Consider the following 27,574-nt stretch of genomic DNA (forward strand, 5'->3'; position numbering starts at 1 on the left):
TACGTTCTTCCAGCGATCTACGATAAATTGCTGATAGAAAGGGGGCAAGTTCTTTAGCATAATCACTGTAGAATCTTAAGGGTATCTCGTCTGGTCCGGATGCTTTTCCGCTACTAAGTGATAGCAGTTGTTTTTCAATTCCGATATCGTTTATTTCAATATTTTCCATTTTGGCGTCCGTGCGACGGCTGAAGTCAGGGACCGTGTTACGATTTTCCGCAGTGAAACAGTTTCGGAACACTGAATTCAGTATTTCTGCCTTTCTTCGGTCGTCCTCTGTTTCGGTGCCATCGTGGTCAACGAGTGACTGAATAGGGGATTTAGATCCGCTTACCGATTTTACATATGACCAAAACTTTTTAGGGTTCTTGTTTAGATTGTTTGCCAATGTTTTATGTTCGAATTCGTTGAATGCTTCTCTCATTGCTCTCTTTACGCTCTTTTTCGCTTCGTTCAGCTTTTCCTTATCAGCTATGATTCGACTACTCTTAAACCTATGATGAAGCTTTCTTTGTTTCCGTAGTACCTTTCGTACATGATTGTTATACCACGGTGGATCTTTCCCCTCGCTTTGGACCTTAGTCGGTACGAACTTATCTAAGGCGTACTGGACGATGTTTCTGAATTTTTTCCATTTTTGTTCCACATCCTCTTCCTCAGAAATGAACGTTTGATGGTGGTCACTCAGATATTCTGCGATTTGTGCCCTATCACTCTTGTTAAGCAAATATATTTTCCTTCCTTTCTTGGCATTTCTTATTACACTTGTAGTCATTGATGCAACCACTGACTTATGATCACTGATACCCTCTTCTACATTCACGGAGTCGAAAAGTTCCGGTCTATTTGTTGCTATGAGGTCTAAAACGTTAGCTTCACGAGTTGGTTCTCTAACTATCTGCTCGAAGTAATTCTCGGACAAGGCAGTCAGGATAATGTCACAAGAGTCTCTGTCCCTGGCTCCAGTTCTGATTGTGTGACTATCCCATTCTATACCTGGTAGATTGAAGTCTCCCCCTATTACAATAGTATGATCACGAAACTTCTTCACGACGTTCTGCAGGTTCTCTCTGAGGCGCTCAACTACTACGGTTGCTGATGCAGGTGGCCTATAGAAGCATCCGACTATCATATCTGACCCACCTTTGATACTTAACTTAACCCAGATTATTTCACATTCGCATTCGCTAATAACTTCACTGGATATTATTGGTATTCGTAATTGTACACTATGTGATCAAAAGTATCTGGTCACTCCCCAAAACATACATTTTTCATTTTAGGTGCATTGTGCTGCCACCTACTGCCAGGTACTCCAAATCAGCGACCTCAGTAGACATTAGACATAGTGAAAGCAGAATGGGGCGCCCCGCGGAACTCACGGACTTCGAACGTGGTCAGGTGATTGGATGTCACTTGTATCATACGTCTGTACCCGAGATTTCCAAACTCCTAAACATCCCTAGGTCCACTATTTCCGATGTGGTAATGGAGTGGAAACGTGAAGCGACACGTACAGCACAAAAGCGCACAGGCCGACCTCGTCTGTTGACTGACAGAGACCACCGACAGTTGAAGAGGGTCGTAGTGTATAATAGGCAGACATCTATCCAGTCCATCCATCACACAGGAATTCCAGACTGCTTCAGGATCCACTGCAAGTACTATAACATTTAGGCGAGAGGTGAGAAAACGTGGATTTCATGGTCGAGCAGCTGCTCATAAGCCAGACATCACGAAGATGCAACTCTAACTTTATGAAACCGGTAGTACTATTAACCCTAGAGCACTAATGGGGTGGAAATTTTACGTTGCTTCTAAACCATCGTAAATTTCGCTACTAATGATTTTATTTGAAGAAATCATAATTTATAGGTTATGCACTAGTTAATTACTTTTATTAGATCTATAATGCTATGTTACAATCAAAATAAGTTCAAAGCCCCTGCTTTATACCCTGCAACGCCAATTTATCTGCACAGAATGTTACTGGAAACATAACATATTACAAAGTACTATAATTGTTATAACTCCAAGAGTATTTTGCACACAAAATGAGTCAAGAGCTATCTGGTTTACACACTATTATTTCCGTCCAAGCAAGTCCTAGCTCGGTCTTCCACGGACATCCAGCGATTCTTCTTCCAGTTCCTCGTTTTCCTCATTTGGTGCTTCGAAGTCTGAGTGTACGTAACTGTCATCCGTAGACACAACATTATCTTCTTCAAGAAAATGTTGCTTTTCACTAAATTTTCTGTTGTCTTCGTATTTAACAGTTTGTTCAAGCAAATCATCCATTATGTTAGTGTCAAAACCAAACTCAGCACTATTCATATTGTAGTAGCTTCGCCAGCAAAAGATTAGATTAGCACTGAAGAGGGCCAATGCCATACAAACTAATTAACATTCCTCTAACAGTGACTGCTTGATATTTCACTTAAGATGCCACGCTAAGATAAATTCTAAGCAATAAAACGAATATGCTGAATACTAGAGAACAGGCTCACCATTGCTAAGGACTCGTAATATTTACAAGAGCACTAGTGTCAGCAAACCACTGGAGTCAGGCAGTCAGTAATTCAGCTACTGTTGACAACAATGTTTGCCATGAACGCAATCAAGAGCATGTGTCTCTCATGTGTCCAGATTGGAGGAAACCGAGACGACACACGAACTACAGTCAAATATTGTACGAGGGTTCAGTAATCTAGCGATAAAGGGCCATGCAATAGCTGTTTGTGGATGAAAATACATAGGAACATGGAAAAATGAAAGAGAAAGAGAAAGAGAGAGAGGGAGAGGAAGAGGGTGGGGGGGGGGGAGGGAGGGAGGACTACTATAATGTAATAAAATAATGGAATAAGTGATAATAAAATGTTGAAATGCGTGGCTTTTTAAAATGTACTGAATTAATGAGATTAATTTTTCGGCACGAATGACAAGCACAATAAGCTGAGCTATGCCTGGAAATAAGTTCGTATTAGTTCATATTTTTTTAGGGGAGAAGTATTTTCTTTCTCCGCTGCAGATTTGTGCTTACCCTTCTTTATAATGTTACGTTTGGTCGCCGTGTTCACCTTCGAAGTCTTGACCGTGTTCCCATTGAGCTTATCGGATCTTTTTAATTTTCCAAAGTACACAGGTGGGCTTCAGTTCTTGTAATTATCGTACTATTTGAAATAACAACTCACACAACCTTTCTGTTAATAAAACAATGCTGTATTTGTCTAAACGGTGCACATATGAAACACATACTCCTCACTTCTTCATAGCGACCCCAAAATGGGCGGTCTAGAATTACTCGGTTATAAAATGGCGTGCTTCTCCTTCGTTCACTAGCTGAGCGCGAATCCTTCCTTCCTACTACTGGTACGAGAAAAAACTCCTCTGTTTCATAACAACTGAAAATCAAAATACCTGACCGTAGGCATAGGCTCTATGATGGGCTACCGCTTCATCTTTTCTCTTTGCCTTTAAAGAAGACGAAAACATAAAAGAAATGCAAAAGGTTTATCACACTACGAATATGAAACTGAGTGGCCGTAAGTTAAGGGAAGGTTTCTTTCGATAGAAGATTAGAAGGTATGCTGTGTGTGACACGCGAATCTCGGGGCAGAATGCGGCGTAGACTGTTACAGTCGGGCGTGCTGCGATCATGGCAGCATGTCACGAGTTAACCGACTTTGAACGTGGGATGACGATCGGTGCTAGGCATAAGGCTCGTAGCACAGTGGAGTTCGGTATTCGGAGAGCACAGTGTCTAGAGTGGATCATCAGAGACAATGTTTCCACACACGTAAACGGCCGCCCAGAACGATGACAAGTGCTTGACAAAAGAGTGTCATGTCTCTTCATCTCCATAGAGCCAATCGGGGCCGTAGACGGTCTGCTGTGATTCGCATCGTCATCGATATGAACGCGGTACTTCAGGAACCCATTTCTAAACGGTCTGTAGGGAGACAAATGTACCACGCAGGCTTCAGCAGCCGACGCAGACGTCCCACGCGGTGCCCTCCCGTGACTTTCGGCCACTCGCTGCACGCGTGGCCTCTGTAGTAAAGTAACAGTTGTGCACCGGTATGCGCCCATTTGCTTCTCCCCGCTGCCCAGTCACGCCGCTCTTTATGCGACAACGTCTCGACCAGCCGGGCGCGCTCGCTGTCAGTGGGAACGTGACGCGCCGACAAAAGAGCGCGCGTTCAACCTCTAATTTGGACGTGACGTCACGTCCCGTGCGTGAGCGCGGCGCATTGCGTGCGTAGGCCTGCCTACGCGGAGAGCAGCCGGGGTCGTATATTTACCTGTCAGCCGGCGCGGGCAGCTGAGCCTCACGGCAGGGGGAGACGGGGACCCTCAGGGTTCAGTTCCTGCACCCATGCAGCGTCGAGTATCGTCCGTCATCAAAGATTCCAGAGATTTATATCATCTCTCGCACGTTCCCTGATACTGCACGCTAAAGCCGATGCCACAAAGAACGTCACTGCTAAGAAGGCAGCGAACCGATGTGAGACCTGGAAGTCACATTGTGGACTTACACATTTCGGACAATCTTCACAAGTGAACTCCGGAATAACACTCGCCGCATCTTCGGAAGCTGCTACGTGAGCCGTGCAAGGCTCGTGTTCCCGCCATCATGTATTTTACACCCTCTTTTAAACGTACTTCCACCTCAGTACGTTAATTTAAATTACTGCTGTCACTGAGTTGCTGCTTTGCCTAACCGTGAGCGGCATTAGCAGCGCGTATCGGTATATCACCTCTCGTAGTATCTTTGCACGACTGCTATTTCTTCCCGGTCGTTGTCGGTCGTAGTCGAGTTCGGGTCACGAGTTTGGGCTGCCAGTCAGTTGGAGCGTGTCTGGAGCGCAGTCCGGACCTACCAGTCGGGGAGTTGCAATGTGGTACTAAAGTGCGCGTCATTTATGACGGCGGCCGAGTTTAGGTTCGTTCTGCGCATCTGACGTCACAAAACACAGTCAGCCAATGAACAGAGAACGACGTTGCCAGAGCTCGATTGCGGTGCAGAGCACGGACGAGTGCCTTCAGTTTTAGAAACCTTCAGTCATAAATAAAGTAACTGAACAAAAGCAGTGTCTTGATAGCAGACTTTATTTTATATAAAGTTTGGAAAAAGCATTCTTTATACCAACTGCTTCATATTCTATTAATTAATTAAACCAAACAAGCAATAAGCCTCCTAACTCAGGCGATAGCAAGGAATGGTGTTTGTATCATTCTCACAAAACGCTTTCTCGCAATAAAGAACAGCGGTAATTGTTTATTTCCTATTATACTTCGACGAAACGTGAATAATTCATAGTCGTACCAACAGTGTTTGTCGGTATTTTGCGTGATATTTTAAAGTCCTCTGGGAGATGTATTGAAAGACGCGCTGCGTTAGCGTAATGGTTAACGTGTATGGATGCCAAGTGAAAAGTTCTGAGTTCAAGCCTTGTTCAGTGCTTAATATTTTCTTTATTGAAAACAATATCGAAGTGTCTTACTTCATGAATTTTATTCGTTTGAATGTAATTTTGTGAAATTCCTAGTGACGACTAAAATCGACTATACGGAAAGTATACGCTATGGACTTTTAACTCTGCAAACCTTCAAAATTTCGTGCAATGGTTTACTACAACTAATGCTGCACAATAACTGCGTTGAACTCGAAACAAAATTAAGTCATTTCTGGGGGGAAGGTATCAGTTAAGATGTGTAAAAATCAAATTTTTGGGCCAAATAGTTTTTGTGAAATCGAATGATAAAGTGTGTGAAAGCAGTCGAAACACCATGTGTCTGCACAGGCGACCAGTGCATTGATGACAAAATCGCGCACATCGCGGAGTGCGGGGAGCACGTCTCTGTAGCAGCGAAAGGGTTAATGCGGCCGTGGTGGCTTTACTTCATAAACTGCGCGCTCCCCCCTAAACGTAACATTGTGAACTATACTATAGCGCTGCTTCTCTTGGCGTGTACAACTGGCAACGCAGCAATCTCCCGCGTCTGGGCGGGCATGCGCGAGCCGCCAAGATAAATGAATTGATAACTATAGTGTAGTCAGGTTGGAGCAGTGAGTTTGCGTCGACATGCCTCGACCGACTATCACTTGAGCCGGGCCACAGTCTTGGTGGATCGTCGGTCTGTCGTCCTACCGGACGACGCGTTTTGGCTCGCCGATCGTTCATGAGTCGGCTGTGTGTGTGTGTGTGTGTGTGTGTGTGTGTGTGTGTGTGTGCATCGACTTTCGATTTGCCTTCGTCAGTGCTTAGTTACTATTGGGTATCGTTCAGGTCTTTGTGCAAGTATTTGTCAAGTTGTGTGTGTAGTTCGCGTTATTTCCACTGATGAATATTTTAGATGTTGTCGGCATTCTGAGGGAGACCGTCGGTTGGTGCCGACCAGGATATCTCCGTGAGGCGCGGTCGGCTGAGTCCGCTGCCGGTTCCTGGGCAATGTCGGAGGGTGTTGGAGCAGTCCGATCGCTAGGAGCTTCGTGGTTACCCACCCAGGACGTCAGAGTTGAGCAGCGGATTCAACTACCCAAGCCACGTCCATCCATGTTGTGTGGTTCTTTTCGGTGGTTCGCTGTTGGGGAGGGTTTCCTGTCAGCAACACCGAGTGTTTCTACTGTTGAAATTTAGCCGCCATGCGATGCAATTAACTATATTGCTTGACTACAATTCGAGTGCACCAGCGGAATGTTCTGCCTTGTGATCGATAGTGTTCTGGTTATCTGCCATGGCCACTGACGTAAATTCAGGCAGTGTTAATTTTAGGTGAAGTTAATCGTATTATCTTGTTTCGTAGTTAAGTGAACCAGTGGAATTTTCTGCCTTGTGGCCGTTAGTGTTCTGGTTACCTGCCCTGGCCGCTAATGTAGCTTTCAGGCAGTGTCTTTTCCTCACCTGTTGTTGCTCCCCAATATGGCGTGTAGTTTTGGCAGCTCAGTTCACATACGCGTATGTTTTGGGTTAGTGATACTTGTAATTTTTTGGGGGCCTTGAATTCTCGTGTACTCCGTCGTGGCTAGCAAGCGGTTGGTCGGTCGTTCCGTGACTGTCCCTTGGTTGGGTATGCACGAATTAAGGGTAGTTGGACTCACCACCTGTCTCGCCTAAGTGAACGAGGGCAGACCGATCCACTGGAGACTCCTGAGTTCCGTTCTCTTAATTATCCTTCTGGCAGTGTTAATGTCGTTGTCATTTAACTGTATTTCATATTTTTAATTTGGCAAGGTTAGTTGTGGGCCGTCATCCCTGGAAACATGTTCTCAGAGTTTTCCTTCAAGTCCGAACATTATCGCCTTCTGCTCTTGAAAGGTTATTGTAATTTCCTCTGAAAGATTTTACAAGCTATTGTGGGCCTTCCGCCGTTGGTGTTGCGAAAAGGAATTTTTTAAAGTTAATGTATTGTTTTACCGATTGTTGCAATATATACATTTCCTTAATTTGCAGAATTTAACTTTGCGGCCTTCAGCGATCTTATTGCGTTTGTTTATTTCTTTCTGTGCACCTTATGGGCCATCAGCCCTGTTAGCATCTTAAAACATTGTGGCCTTCTGCCTTCAGTAATCATCATAGTATATTTGGAATTTTGAAGATTTAATCCGGCGGCCTTCAGACGCTCCGCATGCTCATCTCCTACATGTATACGATTTATCTTATTCGTAAATTAACTGTGTGTCATGTCTTTTTAAAACTGAACTTATTCTAAAGCATCTGTTTGGAGGCCTTCAGCCACGAAGCAAATTTAATTCTTTCAAAAGTGTATTTCTGAACTAAATGATAATAAATTACAATTGTGAAATGAATCCGACCGCAACTCCCTTGGCCCTTTCCACAATCCAAATTATCTGTTAGTCCTGCGGGTTTAGCGGGCGTTTCACTACGAAACGTGATACAGTGCACTGCGAGGCTGATTTACTATCTCCATATGGCAAATAACAATATGTGAACCCAAACAGCAACAGTGAACTTCAAACAAAAAATTACAATCGATAAATAAACCATGGCGACCGGAATACAACAAGCAAAACAAAATCGCTACGAACCTATGTACTCGCAACATAAAGAAAGAGTTGTGCGAGCTAAACGAAAGTTGGTTGGGGTGTTTCTACATCTGAAAAATGATGTATGCTCAATTTTCACGCCAGTCTCACACCAAAGTCGCTAATAGCGCCATTATGAGGATGCACATCAGGTTTGTTTCAAATATACACTATAATGGTAGTGAGTATTAATTACATTTGAAGTTTTTTGTAGTGAGTTGACATTAGTCAAGAATGTTTTTGAGATGACAAAGTCGCCGTTATCAGCACCTCTGAACGATGTCGTGTAATTGAGCCATGAGATGCTGGAAGTTCCTTCTGCGATATTGCAGAATTGTTGGCAGGAATGTAGCCACTGTACATGATTGCTGACAATGGTGGTCACAAAAATGTACGGCCGAAAAAGACCATGGGAGGGCAAGGTGGAGATCTACTGTGTTTTCTGATGAAAGCTGGTCCTTCCTCGGGACCAGTGATGGCCGTGTGTTGATTAGAAGCAGACCAGTTGAGGGCCAACATGTCTGCGTGCTACACACGCTAGTCCTTCACCTGCGGTTATGGTCTGGGGTGCGATTTCATATGACAGCGGAAGCACTCACGTAGTTATACCACGCACTCTGACTGCAAAACTGTTCTTCCGTCTAGTGATTCGACTAGTTGTGCTCCCATTCATGACCAGCATTATAGTTGGTGTTTTCCAAGAGGATAACGTTCGCCCACGTACAGCTATTGTAATCCGCCATGCTCCACAGAGTGTCGACATGTTTCCTTGGCCTGCTCAGTCAGTGTACTTACGAATTAATGGGCACAGGGTGTAAAGACTCAAGTGAGTAACGCCTGGTGCAGTCAGCATGTGGTTGGGATGGCGATTCTGACTCTAAGGATAATCGGAAATGTATAGGAAGAGCACAAGTTCAACGTTTTCAGAAAGGGAACAGTCTTCCCTTACACTGGTTTCGTAAAAATGGATTTTCTCACAAAATCAGGGCATGGTGATTGATTATAAGACTAGGTGGTTAGAACTGAATGGGCGGGACACTCCTTTGTTGACGGTACCCAAAATGAGATACCGAAAGGATCAACGGAACGACGAAAATTTATTGGACAGATGTATGCACAAAAAATCCATGAGGGATGTAAGGGTGTGATGAGTGAATGTCAAGTGAAAAAACAATGGGATCTACATCTACATCCATAGTCCGCAAGCCACCTGACGGTGTGTGGCGGAGGGTACCCTGAGTACCTCTATCGGCTCTCCCTTCTATTCCAGTCTCGTATTGTTCGTGGAAAGAAGGATTGTCGGTATGCTTCTGTGTGGGCTCTAATTTCTCTGATTTTATCCTCATGATCTCTTCGCGAGATATACGTAGGAGGGAGCAATATACTGCTTGACTCTTCGGTGAAGGTATGTTCTAGAAACTTTAACAAAAGCCCATACCGAGCTACTGAGCGTCTCTCCTGCAGAGTCTTCCACTGGAGTTTATCTATCATCTCCGTAACGCTTTCGTGATTACTAAATGATCCTGTAACGAAGCGCGCTGCTCTCCGTTGGATCTTCTCTATCTCTTCTATCAACCCTATCTGGTATGGATCCCACACTGCTGAGCAGTATTCAAGCAGTGGGCGAACAAGTGTACTGTAACCTACTTCCTTTGTTTTCGGATTGCATTTCCTTAGGATTCTTCTAATGAATCTCAGTCTGGCATCTGCTTTACCGACGATCAACTTTATATGATCATTCCGTTTTAAATCACTCCTAATGCCTACTCTCAGATAATTTATGGAATTAACTGCTTCCAGTTGCTGACCTGCTATTTTGTAGATAAATGATAAGAGATCTATCTTTCTATGTATTCGCAGCACATTACACTTATCTACATTGAGATTCAATTGCCATTCCCTGCACCATGCGTCAATTCGCTGCAGATCCTCCTGCATTTCAGTACAATTTTCCATTGTTACAACCCCTCGATACACCACAGCATCATCTGCAAAAAGCCTCAGTGAACTTCCGATGTCATCCACAAGCTCATTTACGTATATTGTGAATAGCAACGGTCCTACGACACTCCCCTGCGGCACACCTGAAATCACTCTTACTTCGGAAGACTTCTTTCCATTGACAATGACATGCTGCGTTCTGTTATCTAGGAACTCCTCAATCCAATCACACAATTGGTCTGATAGTCCAGATGCTCTTACTCTGTTCATTAAACGACTGTGGGGAATTGTATCACATGCCTTGTGGAAGTCAAGAAACACGGCATCTACCTGTGAACCCGTGTCAATGGCCCTCTGAGTCTCCTGGACGAATAGCGCGAGCTGGGATTCACACGACCGTCTTTCTCGAAACCCATGCTGATTCCTACAGAGTAGATTTCTAGTCTCCAGAAAAGTCATTATGCTATGAGTCGGGCCAAAGGAATTTAATATAGCAGACCGTTCTCGGTAAGAGTAACTGACCGAAGCAGTTTTCAGGTGAGATAATTATCTTATACGGTGTATGGAAGGGAAAGGTAACTTCGCGGCGTAAAGCAAAAGAACAGACCAAGGGAAGACGCGGTCATGAGAATTCTAATAAAGCAATGTGGGACTGTTCCGGTACCTGAAGAGGTGAAACAAGAAGTATTAAAGGTAGTATATTTACATCAAGTCGTAAATCACAACTCCGCAAAACACGTGACGGTGTGTGGCAGAGGCTAAGTCCGGAACCACTAGCTGAACCTCCGTTCACCGGCCGAAGTGGCCGTGCGGTTAAAGGCGCTGCAGTCTGGAACCGCAAGACCGTTACGGTCGCAGGTTCGAATCCTGTCTCGGGCATGGATGTTTGTGATGTCCTTAGGTTAGTTGGGTTTAACTAGTTCTAAGTTCTAGGGGACTAATGACCTCAGCAGTTGAGGCCCATAGTGCTCAGAGCCATTTGAACCATTTTGAACCTCCGTTCCCTGTTTCAGTCGCGAATGGTTTGTATTAGGAACGATTGTCGGTGAACTTCTGTATTAGCTCTAATTTCTCAAATTTTCTTGTCGAGGTTATTTCGCGAGATGTATATGGGAGGAAGTAATATTTTTTTCGACTCTTCCTGGGAAGTACTCTCTCTAAATTTCAGTATTAAACCTCTCCATGGTACACAACGCCTCTTTTGTAGCGTCTGCCACTCGAGTTTATTGAATATTTCTGTAGCGCTCTCGCTCCCACAAAATGATCCCCTGACGAAACACGCCGCTCTACGTTGGAACTTCTCTTTCTCTTCTATCAACCCTACCTGGTACGGCTCCCATGTTAATGAACAACACTCAAGAATCGGTCGAACAAACACCTTATAAGCCATTTCATTTGTGGATGAGTTACATTACCTTAGGATTCTTCCTGTGAATCTCAGTCTGTCATCTGCTTTCCCTACTATTTGTTTTATGCGGTCATTCCAGTTAAGGTCGCTTTGGATAGTTTCACCTAGATATTTTACGAAACTTGCAGGAGAACGTTTGTGAAGTTTGGAAGGTAGGAGATGAGGTTCTGCCGCGAGTAAAATTCAAAGGACAGCAGCTTGGGTAGTTCAGTTGGTAGAACAGCTGCCCCCGAAAGGCAGAGGTCCTGAATTCGAGTCTCGGTCCCGTACACAGTTTTAGTCTGCCAGGGAGTTTCAAATCAGCGCACACTCCACTGCAGAGTGAAAATTTCATTCTGAGCACTGTCTTATTCGCCACTTGTCTTCACTGTTTTTATGCTTCCTATATTTCATTTCACGTCACACAAAAGTGAAAGTTTTTAACTGAAAGGCAATAAACAGTGGAAATTTTCTGAAGACTTTTTATTCTCCCGATCATAAATAACCCCATCCAGTATTAATTGGGAGATACGAGGGCCGTTCAGAATGTAACCTCCGGTTGATTTAAAAAAATACACCAAGTTAAATAAAAATATTTTAATATATACATCTTACAACTACATCTTTGCACTATTTTTCTACATAGTCTCCATAGCGATTGAGGCACTTATCGTATCTCTTCACAAGCTTTGAAATTCCTTCTGCATAAAAATCACCCGCTTGTGCCTGGAGCCAGCCTGTGACCGCATCTTTGAGCTCTTCGTCGTCATCAAACCGCTGTGACCCGAGCCATTTCTTCAAATGCATGAAGAGGTGATAATCACTTGGCGCCAGGTCTGGGCTGTAAGGTGGATGGTTGATAACGTCCCACTTGAAGGACTCAAGAAGGGCCGTTGTTCTGCGAGCAGAGTGAGGACGGGCGTTATCATGCAAAAAAACGATACCAGAAGTCAGCATATCACGGCGTTTGTTCTGTATACCCCGTCGTAACTTTTTTATTGTTTCACAGTACACGTCTTGATTAATGGTCATACCACGTTCCATGAATTCAACCAACAACACCCCTTTGGCATCCCAAAAAACCGTTGCCATCAGTTTTCTGGCAGAAAAATCTTGTGAGGCTTTTCTTGGTTTTGTAGGCGAATTTGAATGTGCCCACATCTTTGATTGTTCTTTTGTCTCAGGGTTCACGTACTTAATCCAAGTTTCGTCACCGGTCACGATTCTGTTTAAATATGGTTCTTCTTCGTCCTCATAACGTGACAGAAAGTCTAATGCAGAGGCCATTCTTTGAGTTTTGTGGTGGTCAGTAAGAATTTTGGGCACCCATCGTGCACAGAACTTACGGTAACCCAATCTTGCTGTCACTATCTCGTACAAGAGAGTCTTAGAAATCTGTGGAAAACCAGTAGACAACTTTGACATTGAGAAACGTCGATTTTCACGAACTTTTGCATCAACTGTCTGAACGAGTTCGTCAGTCACCAATGATGGTCTACCACTCCTCTCTTCATCATGAACGTTTTCTCGTCCACTTTTAAATAAACGTAGCCATTCACGGACAACTCCTTCACTCATAACTCTTGGTCCGTACACGGCACAAAGCTCACGATGAATAGCTGCTGCAGAATATCCTTTGGCTGTAAAAAACCTTATGACAGCACGCACTTCACATTTGGCGGGGTTTTCTATTGCAGCACACATTTCAAACTGCCACAAAAACTAAACTAGCGCAGGTACGACGTTCACTCGACCACGGCTTGATGCCGACTGACCTGTTGAGTGCGTGAATGCACAGATGGCGTCGCTACTCCCCCCACAACCCGCACTGTGACCAATCGGAGGTTACTTTCTGAACCGCCCTCGTATTTTAAAGGGGGATAGCATGCACAACCGACCGACTGAGGGCAGGATTGGCACCACAGGAGATTTTTTAATTTCCACTGTCTTGAATATAGGTTTGATGGCTTCAATTACAAAATATACACGTTTGAATTTGACAGAGTGACATACAGTGACGTGCGATAAAAGAATGCTGTGTGAAGAGGCGCGCCACTGCACTTTGGCACACATAAGATCGAATAACATTCTTATATTTCCTCGAATTTATATGTTTTATATATCAAACTCTTCATAAAGATATACGCTACAAAATGAACATACGTTTGAAAAACCAACTTTTTTTCAAATTTTTGAAGTCCTATACGAAATACTCCAGGGGGGGGAGGGGGGGGTGCCACTATCAAGTTTTGGCCCGGTTCGGAAATATAGCAGTTCCGGGCCTGGTTAATCACTTAAATACGTCACATAGACAAATAAATGTATTCCCGAAAATTCATTACTCTACATTTGTTATTTTTTGGAGATGAGATGTTTTTTTTCTGTCAGTGTACTACGTTGCACAGACACCGTTTGTGTGTGCGCTGCTCAATTGACTTCATTTACTTTGTCAGTCCTACTGCGTTAATTAATGTGTCACTTTGAACCGTCCCCTTAGAAAAATTAATGAATTACTGTGCTGGTAAACCCCTTACGTTATTTGATTTCCAAACAGCTGAGCAAAACTGAACGCACTCACACATTTCTCTCTTTTCTTATTCTGATCAACACTAAACTGACACACAATATTTTTAGCGCAACGCAATCTGACTTTCAATAATCCCTACAAAAGAGTGGCCCTGACTAACAATAACCTATACCTTTCATGAATCACTTACCTCACAAAAATCTTCTTTACTCGGACTACTGCAATACAGCGAGCGCCAATACTGCCAGCTAAATAAAAGATTCTAACTACTGAAGGCACTAACTACTGATAGGCACAGTTAGCAAACGAAAGATTTTGATAGAGAACAAACAATGTATTTACCTTAATAGTGGTCAAGTAATAATATATATATCAGTTCATGACATCCAGTCTTACAAATTTACTGTCTCTGATGGACACACATCCAGATCATCCGCTCTCATAACTCCGCCATCTCACTCCCCACATCCCCCACTGCTGGCGGCTCACCTCCAACTACGCAACGCTACGCGCTGTTCACATCCAACTGCCCAACACTACAATAGCGAATATTCCAACAATGCCAACCAGCCACAGACTGCACACAGCACAGCCAGTGATTTTTATACAGAGCGCTACGTGGTGTTACCAACATAAAAACCTAAACAGCCTACTTACAACTTGGGTCTTTACCGGTGTTATTACACGGCATGGTTCTTTCATATCAGAGCAGATTATATTAGATTAGATTAGTACTTGTTCCATAGATCATGAATACGACACTTCGTAATGATGTGGAACGTGTCAGGTTGATAAAAGGTGTCTATACAAGATGTATTAGACAAAATATTACATGACACTTAATATTTTTAATTTTTTTGTGGAGGTTGGGAAATTACCGACTTACTATATCCAAAAATTCATCTACTGAGTAGAAGGAGTTACCATTATGAAATTCTTTTAATTGCCTTTTAAATGCTATATGGCTATCTGTCAGACTTTTGATGCTGTTCTCGCTTCCCGCGCCCGGGTTCCCGGGTTCGATTCCCGGCGGGGTCAGGGATTTCCTCTGCCTCGTGATGACTGGGTGTTGTGTGCTGTCCTTAGGTTAGTTAGGTTTAAGTAGTTCTAAGTTCTAGGGGACTGATGACCATAGATGTTAAGTCCCATAGTGCTCAGAGCCATTTGAATCATTTTTTGTTGCTATTAGGTAAGTGACCAAAGACTTTTGTGGCAGCATAATTTACCCCCTTCTGAGCCAAAGTTAGATTTGACATTGAGTAGTGAAGATCATCCTTTCTTCTAGTGTTGTAGCCATGTACACTGCTATTACTTTTGAATTCATTCGGATTGTTAATAACAAATTTCATAAGGGAATATATATATTGTGAGGCTACAGTGAAGGTTTCTAGCTCTTTAAATAAGTGTCTGCAGGATGATCTTGGATGAGCTCCAGCAATTATTCTGATTACATGCTTTTGTGCAATGAAAACTCTTTTACTCAATGATGAGTTACCACAGAATGTGATGCCATACGAAAGCAGAGAATGAAAATAGGCGTGGTAAGCTAATTTACTCAGATGTATATTGCCAAAATTTGCAAATAACCCTAATAGCATAAGTAGCTGAACTCAAACGTTTCAGCAGATCCTCATTGTGTTTTTTCCAGTTCAACCCCTCATCAATGCATACACCTAGAAATTTCGAATATTCTACCTTAGCTACTGATTTCTGATCGAGGTCTATATTTATTAATGGGGTCATTCCATTTACTGTGTGGAACTGTATATACTGTGTTGCATGATAGATTTACTTCGCATTAGTAAAACCATTTCTAAAAAGTGCAGGCAAGTTATACAGGGTGTTACAAAAAGGTACGGCCAAACTTTCAGGAAATATTCCTCACACACAAAGAAAGAAAATATGTTATGTGGACATGTGTCCGGAAACGCTTACTTTCCATGTTAGAGCTGATTTTATTACTTCCCTTCAAATCACATTAATCATGGAATGGAAACACACAGCAACAGAACGTACCAGCGTGACTTCAAACACCTTGTTACAGGAAATGTTCAAAATGTCCTCCGTTAGCGAGGATACATGCATCCACCCTCCGTCGCACGGAATCCCTGATGCGCTGATGCAGCCCTGGAGAATGGCGTATTGTATCACAGCCGTCCACAATACGAGCACGAAGAGTCTCTACATTTGGTACGGGGGTTGCGTAGACAAGAGCTTTCAAATGCCCCCATAAATGAAAGTCAAGAGGGTTGAGGTCAGGAGAGCGAGGAGGCCATGGAATTGGTCCACCTCTACCGATCCATCGGTCACCGAATCTGTTGTTGAGAAGCGTACGAGCACTTCGACTGAAATGTGCAGGAGCTCCACATGCTGTGTCGTACTTGTAAAGGTACATATTCTAGCAGCACAGGTAAAGTATCCCGTATGAAATCATGATAACGTGCTCCATTGTGCGCAGGTGGAAGAACAAACTAAAAAGAGCTCTAACATGGAAACTAAGCGTTTCCGGACACATGTCCACATAACATATTTTCTTTATTTGTGTGTGAGGAATGTTTCCTGAAAGTTTGGCCGTACCTTTTTGTAACACCCTATATAATCTTCTAACGACAACCCTTCAGTGCTCGTAACCGTCTCAGACTGGCTCATATGGCGACGGCACTCCACGTGGCGCAGAAACGAGCGTTTGAAAGCCGAGCGGCCACGCCGCGCTGCCCGCCATTGCCGCGACTCTTCCGCTGCAGGCGCGCCCACGCGAGTGTGGGCTGGGCCGCTACGGCCGCCGTGTTTTTCTCCGTCGGTGTTTGCCGAGCGGCGGTCGTTAGGTGCGGCTGACGGCGCTGACAAATGCCGTTTACAGGCTTCATTATGAGCGGGCACCGCGCCTCGTGTGTGTGCTGGGCTCGCACTTGCCCGCTAGGGGCCGGCAGGACAGCGCCCACCTTCCTGTACGACATGCGCCCAAAAATACCTCGAACCACTTCACTCACAACACTCCGCGACCGAGAGCGGACAAGTAATCCTCGATCCGTTCTACACCTACACACAAGAAGCGTGTGAGAAAAGTAAGGAGACCGACAACAGTGCAAGCGATCTGGCAACGCTGTGGTGTTCTACTTGACCGGACCGGTGTCTTCATCCCTTCCAGATGTTCAGTCCCGGTTCATCTCCGTACAGCCACCACGAGATTTTTGAGAGCGCTGACAGTAATGTTGTGTTTCTGCTGTGCGTTACGAAACTGCTCAGTTTAAGAAGTGTGTAAGACAGGGCGAAGTCTTTCGCCCCTACTCCTCGGTCTGTACATCGAAGAAGGATTGATGGGAATAAAAGAAAGATTCAAGGGTGGAATTAAAATTCAAGCTGAAAGGGTATCAATGATAAGATTCTCTGTTGACGTGGCTATCCTGGAGTGATGGGAATAAAAGAAAGATTCAAGAGTGGAATTAAAATTCAAGCTGAAAGGGTATCAATGATAAGATTCGCTGTTGACGTGCCTATCCTGGAGTGATGGGAATACAAGAAAGATTCAAGAGTGGAATTAAAATTCAAGCTGAAAGGGTATCAATAATAAGATTCGCTGTTGACGTGGCTATCCTGGAGTGATGGAAATAAAAGAAAGATTCAAGAGTGGAATTAAAATTCAAGCTGAAAGGGTATCAGTGATAAGATTCGCTGTTGACGTGGCTATCCTGGAGTGATGGAAATAAAAGAAAGATTCAAGAGTGGAATTAAAATTCAAGCTGAAAGGGTATCAGTGATAAGATTCGCTGTTGACGTGGCTATCCTGGAGTGATGGGAATAAAAGAAAGATTCAAGAGTCGAATTAAAATTCAAGCTGAGAGGGTATCAATGATAAGATTCTCTGTTGACGTGGCTATCCTGGAGTGATGGAAATAAAAGAAAGATTCAAGAGTCGAATTAAAATTCAAGCTGAAAAGGTATCAATGATAAGATTCGCTGTTGACGTGGATATCTTCAGTGAAAGTGAAGAAGAATTACGGGACTTACTGAATGGAATGAACAATCTAATCAAAATGGTTCAAATGGTTCTGAGCACTATGGGACTTAACATCTGTGGTCGTCAGTCCCCTAGAACTTAGAACTACTTAAACCTAACTAACCTAAGGACATCACACAGATCCATGCCCCAGGCAGGATTCGAACCTGCGACCGTAGCGGTCACGCGGTTCCAGACTGAAGCGCCTGGAACCGCACGGCCACACCGGCCGGCAACAATCTAATCAGTACAGAATATGGATTGAGAGTAAATCGAAGAAAGACGAAAGTAATGAGAAGTAGCAAGAATGAGAACAGCGAAAACTTAACGTGGAAGGATTGGTGATCACGAAGTAGATGAAATTAAAGAACTGTGCTACCTGGGCGGCAAAATAATCCATGACAGATAGAGCAAGGAGGACATAAAAAGCAGACGAGCTCTGGAAAAAAGGGCATTCCTGGCAAAGAGAAGTCTAGTAGTATCAAACATAGGCCTTAATTTGAAAAAGAGCTTTCTGAGAATGTATGTTTGGAGCATAGCATTGTGTGGTAGTTCTAACAACCCTACCACAACAAAGGTCAGAATTTAATAACGATTGTGGTGTTGCTCACGCTGCTAAATACTGCGTTTTCGGGCAACAACTAAGCTATTATGTGGCAGGTGTTTAGAGCACAGTTAATAAAGTCATTTCATGTAATAATGAAAAAAAAAACTAGGCACTCATCTTTTTGTGTTTCCCACGCTGGTCTCGTCGTAAAATCGTGGCTCAATCGTAGAAAATCTAGGTGGTTATGATTCCAAGTTCGGATGCAAAGAGGCCTAGATTTTATTCTGCTATATTCAAAAGTTTTATAGATGCGCTTCACAAACCATCCTTGAAGATTACACTTTTACTGGACAATGGTGATGTAAAAAAATAATCAGCAATCCGAAATTAAGTTACATCTCCTTTTAATTGCTTTTATTGCAATATCACGTGACACACTAACATCACTTCACAATACAAAACATACTTGAAAACATCTTCCTCACTGTCACTGTTAAAGTTCACATTTTATAAGCTGACTACGTTAAGCGTCTTTCCAACATGGCGTCCAAGACTTGACCTTTTCAAGGTCCGACTCTCTAACAACTCAACAACTAACTAATAATCGCTTACGCGCCAAAAAATCAGAGTTACGAGTACGTCAAAGATCATAGTGACAAAAGAAAGAATACACATAAGAATAATATCATTGCAATATAAAGATATCGATGTATCACAAATGAAATAAAATCTGAATGTTGTCTCAGAAATATGTCAACTACTCTGCAGAATATTACTGGTATCGAGAGGTTCAGGTGAGGTGCCGTAATGGTTGCGTAATTCAAGTACCATTACATAGTGAAACACGGACTGTGGGAAAACCGCAACAGAAGAGAGTCGAGGAATTTGAGAGGTAGTGCTACAGAAGAATAGGGAAAGTTGGGTGGACTGATAAGGTATGGAATGAGGAGATTCTCCAGAGAATGAGCGAGGGGCGGAATATGTGGGAAACATTGGCAAGAAGAAGTGGCAGAATGTAGGACATCTGTTAAGACATGACAGAATAACTTCCTTGGTACTAAAGGGAGCTGTAGAGGGTATAAATTGTGGAGAAAGAGGAACACCTTTAGAGCAACTTTATGTTGTCATGTTTTGCGTTAAACCTGGGGAATCTGCGGGTGTGACCTTCGAAAAGTTGAAACAGGCTTATGGGGAACAGTCCTGAGTATTTCGTTGGCACAAATCGTTTTTGAAAGGCCGAGAACACGCCGAAGATAAACCTCGCTCTGGGAATGAAAGCATCAGCTTCAAGAACTGACGAAAATGTCGAACGCGTGCGTGCTCTTAAGATATCGGACCGACGTTTAACAACAGGGATGGTGGGCGACCTGTTAAACACTCTCACCGTATATCAAATTTTGACCGAAGTTTTGCACATGCCAAAGGTTTGTGCCAAAATGTTGCCGAGAAACCTTACAACTGAGGAGGAGGACAATCGAGGAAATGTGTACGTTGATCTTCTTGAGAGGACTGCCAATGACCACGAATGCTTCAGTCAGCGACAAAGTCAGGACTGGCACATTGAGTCATTTTCAAGACCAAAAAAACTCAAATGAGCAAAACAAAGATCAAAACAAACCTGGTTTGCTATTTTGACAGTAGGGGTCTCGTGCATGACGAATTTGTTCCTCCAGGACAAACTGTCAATCAAGTGTTTTACAAAGATATCCTTGAAAGACTCAGCAAAAGCGTGAATTGAGTGAGACCGGACATTTCAGACAAGTGGGAAGCTGCGTCATGACAACGCCCTATGTCACACGACCATTTCCATCACAGAATTTTCGATCCCAAAAAATATTCCTGTGGTTCCAGAGCCTCTCTCTGAGTTCTTGTGACTTTTTCTTTTCCCGAAATTGAAAAATGTCTTAAAAGGAAATCTGGAGAACATTTAAAAGAAAGTGACCGACATGTTAAAAGCCCTACCAGTTGAAATCTTTCGGCGCTGTTACCACGACTCCACCGGCATATAGCTGCCGAAGGGCACTACTTTAAAGAGGCAAATATTATTATTTAAAAAAAAATAGATAAAAAATCTGTCTCATTGCTTTTCTCACACATCTCGTACACTGCCTGATTGAAAGAGGGAAGCGCCCAGAAGTTGAAGACGAAACGAAACTTACGGGTTCAGAGGATATGTAATTCTATTTCATCGATTATCAAATCGAATGAAATTAGCAAAGAACTTGGCAATATGAGTCTACATATAAGTGTGACGTTGCACTCCATCTGGCCTGTATGAATCCACTGATTTGATTGCGAATGATGTCATAAAACCGTTCCATCCTCTCTTGAGAAAAGCTAGCCCAAACACGTTGTAACTGGTCATTCACATCCTGGATAACGGTACTGGGATAGAGTTGATCGCACACACTTTCTATCATGGACAAATGTGGGGATCCTGCTGACAACGAGAGACCACAGAATGGCGGAGACAGTTGACAGAGAGGCGCCATCTACGAACAAGCATTCCCTGTTGAAAAATGGCACCAGTCTACTTACTGTCACAGGAGAGTTAATACACGAGGACTCAAGATGTTCGTGACTTATAATTTTGGAGTCAGAGTTCTCTCCACAACTTGCAGCAGTGACGTGAAGTAATATCCGATGCCTCCCCACACCGCGACGCGGCTAGTAATATCGCCGTGTCTCTCCAAAATGCTTATCCGGGGCAATGCAGAACTGCGATTGATCACTGAAGATTCAAATGGCTCAAATGGTTCTAAGCACTACGGGACTTAACGTCTGAGGTCATCAGTCCCCTAGACTTAGAACTACTTAAACCTAACTAACCTAAGAACATCACACACATCCATGCTCGAGGCAGGATTCGAACTTGCGACCGTAGCAGCAGCGCGGTTCCAGACTGGCGCGCCTAGAACTACTCGGCCACAGCGGCCAGCGATCACTGAAGAGAATGTGGCGCCATCCATCGGCAGTCTATAGACCCCAGTCACGGCAACATTGCAAACCAAGCCGATTAAGTTCTGGTATTACCGACACCATGCGCAAGGGAAGTTAATTACCTAGTGCAGCCGCTGCTGATCTCCAACCAGTGGTGCGGGATGATGCGGGCTCCGGCGGGACGAAACCTCTCTGTCGTTTCTAGGTCCCCGGTAAATACACAGTACAATGCACACCCACGATACCGGCCCACATGTTTACTGTAGAACGTCTCCCACAACTGTAATACGTGGGTTTTCATCCGACCGTATATGAGAATTATTACTAGTCACAACTACTTTTATCTGCTCCACTCGTGTATTACCTACACAAGCTCAGTGCTCACGCAGTAAGAGTTTCCGACACATGGTTGCTTTACGAAATATATATATTTTTATTTCCTGTATCATACCTGTTAGTTTCAGCAATGAATTCTTTAACACCTTGTATAGGCTGAACCCAAACCCCACGTTAAAATTTCGGAGTTTGTTAGGGGATATTTTCGGAATATTTTGGTATAAGAGACCCGTCTCCTTTAGTGACGTTACATAATAATAATAATAATAATATTAATAATAATGTAAACCTCATTTATTCGGTTTGCTACCTCAATTGCCTTCTTTACTGTGAAAGACAGAAAAACCCGTAATATATAGTCATTATGGGGTGCAATTTACGTTCACATAAGTTTTTCAAGACAGTTATTTGACTGGTGTTCAGAGCTCTAGCAACGAGCCAACTTGTGATACGGTTGCAGTCGCTGAGGTAAAAGTTCAACATAGTCTCGTTGTCTAGCTCGTCCATTGCATCTCGTCCACTGGATTCGGTGAGCCCATACACGAAGTAGATTTAGCCTGTCTCTTCATCCGTAAATCCATCCATACCGGTGTGCATCACTTGTATAGTACAAGAGACACTGCCGGAAAAGCAAACCCGTGACAGGACCGAACAGTACTGAACCCAAGAGTGAGGGTGAAGAGCAATGTGGGCATAAATAAAGTGAATGAGTTGAACAAGTTTGTAGCCAAACAAGACACAACGTGCATATTGTCGAGTCTCACGGCTGGTCAGATCTTTCCAGTGGAATAGCGATACAGATATTAATGGGGGGATGGGGGGTAAGAAATAAAACGAAATGCAATTACTTTTGTAGCGAGCCACCGGATAGTACGGACGTCGCAGACAGAAATGCTCGGAAAATATTCCTGAAAAGTCTCTGAAATTTTGTCGATGTTCTGTGTTTGATGTAGGGTACTTTGCACCAATTTTAGTGAATTTCTTGTCTCTCGCACATTATTCTTATGGTCCCTATGCGACGTGTACGATAGCGGCAGCAGAATTGTCTCGAATTTACCGAAGCTGTTCTGGCTGAGACAACGTCGCTCCTCTTCCAAAGACTCCTATTTAAGTTCCCCAGCATCCATTTTACAATTGCGATGCAACTTTTATCGATCTGTTGCGTTGTTAACAGCGCGTGTCTCATGTTTATTTGATAAGTACTCCAGTACTCCAAAAGTTTGAATAGAACTTTAGAATTTCTCTCACTAGTGACCTGTATGAGATATCGTTTACAGGTGCACGGCACTTTTCACAGAACCTTCTTAGAGATTCTTCTTTCCTTATGTCTTCTTTTACACGTTCATCTCATTCCATATCACTACCTCGTATTACCGTGAATACTTGTACAATATGACATTGTTCAAAAGTTTGTCACCAATCCTGCCGTCCGACGCCGTCGGGTTTTTACTGGTTGTCGCTGACATTGTCTTGCATTTACACGAATTTAAGAAGAGCTGCCATTTAATAGACCAAATGGATTTTTGTCCATGTCTTTAAGAGCTCTTTACGATAGCCCCACAACGTTTTCCTGTAGAGAACAGCCGGCCGAGGTGGCCGAGCGGTTCTAGGCGCTACAGTCTGGAACCGCGCGACCGCTACGGTCGCAGGTTCGAATCCTACCTCGGGCATGGATGTGTGTGATGTCCTTAGGTTAGGGGATTGATGACCTTAGAAGTTAAGTTCAAATGGTTCAAATGGCTCTGAGAACTATGGGACTTAACTTCTGTGGTCATCAGTCCCCCAGAACTTAGAACTACTTAAACCTAACTAACCTAAGGACATCACACACATCCATGCCCGAGGCAGGAGTCGAACCTGCGGCCGTAGCAGTCCCGCGGTTCCGGACTGCGCGCCTAGAACCACTAGACCACCGCGGCCGGCAGAAGTTAAGTCCCTTAGTGCTCAGAGCCATTTTTTTTTTTTGTAGAGAACAACATAGTTAGAGAAAACGCTGAAGACTTCCGGGCTAATAGGCCGTAGCCGATGTACTCCTAACAATTCTTCTCCGACTACGGGAGACATCTTCAGAAGTAAAGTGGCGAACTGCAACCAGAATTCGAGGGAGTGACGTATATACGGGTATTATAGAGGGCACCACAGTCCATCACGTGACGTCGGCTACTAGATTATCTCTGGTAATATCAACATTCTCGATTGAAAGTAATCGATCGTCATTCTCACGTTGCAACGTTGACATCCAAGTTTTATCTAGTTTAACATCTTCCTCTTTTCTGTTAAAATTATTCGTCGACCACGGCCTATTAGTCCGGCAGTCTTAAGTGATGTAAGTACTGCCGTGAAAGCTTACGTTGTATGACCATAGTTGGTGAAAAATTTGGTTGTGTGTTACTTAGCCTTTCTTTTAAATCCAGTTCGTACTAGGTTTCATTGCAATACAGTCGACGTTGCTTTTGTTTCTGTTGAATATTCGTTGTCCTAAAGATCTTGCAGGGTTCTATTAGCCAAAAATGCATCGAGCGAAATACATATGTGTGAAATTCTCCAACCGATCATTCTGTTTTATTTCACAATTGACAGTTCCAGAAATATCTCATCCAAACGCCCAAGGAAGGCTCTGCGTGAAACAAAAATTAGTATGCTGAAACTCTGAACGGAGACTGTTTCATTTCCTTTCATACTTTCGTCATGTTTCACATCCTCTCATCATATGGATATAAAATTTACGAGGCATCTTCAGAAAGTAATGTACTGTGACCATAGCGTGCTGTGTATTTTTCTTTTTTGAGGGTTGGCAACACTGATTGATAGAGGGGGCGAGGGGGAAGGGGGTGGGGGAGGCATCCTCTGACCACAGCGAGCGTCGCAGGAACACGGTAGTACGTTGTAGTGTCGAGCTGTGTGAGTACTAAAAAAATCTCACCAAACGCGAGCCACGTGCTGTGATACGCCTCCTACTCGCGGAAGCAATAAAACCTACAGAATTTTTTTCCCGAATCGAAACGGTTTACGGTGTAGGTATTACGAACACAACGAACATGTTCAAGTGGTGTGGGGAGTTTGGTAGAAACAGAACAAATGTTCATGACGAATAGAGATGAGGAAGACCTGGTGAGTAGGTGCAAAAAATTGAGGAAACTTTTCGCGAAGACTGCCGATTGGCAATGGATCAAATTTCTGCGATATTTCCTCAGCTCTCCAGAACGTTCTCGTACGAGACTCTCACAGATACACTGGGGTATCGAAAACTGTGCTTAAGATGCGTCCCAAAACAGCCGACAGAGCAGCTGACGAAAAGTGTGGTCCATAGTAACTGCGAGTTTCTTGAGTGATTTAAATCGGAAGGTGAGGATTTTCTGAACTCTACTGCTACTGGAGATGAAACGTAGGTGGCTCATTACACGCCTGTGACAAAAAAAGAGACGTCGCAGTGGCGCCACACCAATTTCCCATGTACCAAAAACTCCAAAACCACAATTTCGGACAAAAAAACATGGCCTCAGTGTTTTGGAACCAAAAAGGCAGTATTTTAGTGGAATTTCTGCCTCATGGGGGAGATTATCAGTGCACAAAGACATTATAAGACCCTAAAGAACTCAAAAGGAGCATTCAAAAGGAAAGGAGGGGAACGCTGACGAGAGGAGCGTAATTCTTGTACAAGAACGCCCTTCCTCACACAGCCTTAGCCACCAGTGAGCTCTTGGACTCATTTGGTTGTGATGTTTTGAAACACGAATGAGGGGGATTAAATTTTCAACCAACGAGCAGGCGCAGAAAGGAGGGGGAAGGAGCCTGCAGGTAGAGTTCTTCGAGGGGTATATAAAGAAGCTTATTCCAAGACTCACCACATGCATTGAACGGGATGGCGATTATGTGTACAAATAGTCAACAAATTATCAACAATACTGATTATTTTTTATCAAATAGAATTTTTCTTGCCAATCCAACAAGTGGTCAATCCTTGAGGTTGGGCTTGCTACAGCTCCCGTTTTCTAAAATTATTTGTCATATTTCCCGTGCTACAGCTCCCGTTTTCTAAAATTGTCATAGTTTCCGCCAGTCTCTCCTGAGCGCTTTCCTATATTTTAAAGTAAGCCATGTATGACTTCTCAATTATTTACCATTTTTGTTGCGTGCAGGTGGTTCCATGAAGAAAAGTACCTGTATATCCGGCCCTATAAATATATCAAATGTATATCGTTTATTTACCAGTCTTGTCTTCACTTCTCATTGTGCTATGTATGTCTGTATTTAACGCTAACGTCTGCTTTTTTCTCGTGTACCATCGTCTTTCTGTGGATAAAATGCAAATTAAAATGCGGTATATTAATTTATAAGTAGTTCAAGCAAGATCACCATACGAAATAAAATACATCCGTGTTTCTTCTTACGACATGTGGATTGAAAAGTCAAAATTTATGGAGGCTTAACATACTGCCAAATGAAGAAATCCACAAAGACTGAATTATTAAAATGCATTTTATTACAGTGTACAGCCGCAATTTGTTCACCATGGTGACCACTTCATGAGTTACATTACAACTTCAGATCTGTTAATTATACGTAAAATGTATGATAAATGTGCCGTAACTACACTCAAGAGACAAAGAAACTGGTACACCTGCTTCATATCGTGTAGGGTTCCTCGAGCATTCAGAAGTGCCGCAACATGACGTGGTATGGATTCGACTAATATCTGAATTAGTGCTCGAGGGGATTGACAGCATGTATACTGCAGGGCTGTTCATAAATCCGTAAGAGTAGGAGGGGGTGGAGATCTCTTCTGAATAGCATGGGGCAAGGCATTCCAGATATGCTCAATAATGTTCATAACTGGGGAGTTTGGTGCCCAGAAGAAATGTTTAAACCCGGAAGAGTGTTCCTGGAGCCAATCTGTAGCAATTCTGCACGTGTGGGATGTCGCGTTGTCCCACTGGAATTGTCCAAGTCTGTCGGAATGCGCAATGAACATGAATGGATACATGCGATCAGACAGGATGCTTACGTACGTGTCACAAGTAAGAGTGGTATCTAGACGTATCAAGGGTCCCAAATCACACCAACTTCATACGCCCCACACCATTGCAGGGACTCCAACAGCTCGAACAGCCTTTGCTGACATGCAGAGTCCTTGGATTAATAAGGTTGTCTCCATACCCCTAAACGTCCATCCGCTAGATACAATTTGAAATGAGACTCGTCTGAGCACGTGACATGTTTCCAGTCATCAACAGTCCAACGTCGGTGTTGACGAGCCCATGCTTTGTGTCGTTCGGTCGTCAAGGGTATACGAGTGGGCCTTCGGCTCCGAAAGCCCATATCCGTGATGTGTCGTTGAATGGTTGTTACGTTGACACTTGTTGATGGCCCAGCATTGAAATCTGCAGCAATTTGTGGAAAGACTGCATTTCTGTTACGTTGGTCCCGTTCTTTCAGGATCTTTTTCCGGCCGCGGCGATGTCGGAGGTTTGATGTTTTACCAGTTCCCTGACATTCACGGTACACTCCTGAAATGATCGCGCGGGAAAATCCCCACTTCATAGCTACCTTAGGGGTGCTGTGTCCTATCGCTCGTGGGCTGACTGTAACGCCACGTTCAAACTCACTTACATCTTGATAACCTGCGATTATAGCAGCAGTAACAGATCTAACAACTGTACCAGACATTTGTTGTCTTATATAGGCGTTGCCGACCGCAGCGCCATATTCTGTCTATTTTCATATGTCTGTATTTGAATACACATGCCTATACGAGTTTCTTTGGCGCTTCAGTGTAATTAACGTCCACAAAAATTTTAAAAGAGGCTGGCCGGAGTTGCCGAGCGGTTCTAGATGCTTCAGTCCGGAACCGC

This window comes from Schistocerca piceifrons, chromosome 5, assembly GCF_021461385.2.
Source record: "Schistocerca piceifrons isolate TAMUIC-IGC-003096 chromosome 5, iqSchPice1.1, whole genome shotgun sequence".
NCBI lineage: Eukaryota > Metazoa > Arthropoda > Insecta > Orthoptera > Acrididae > Schistocerca > Schistocerca piceifrons.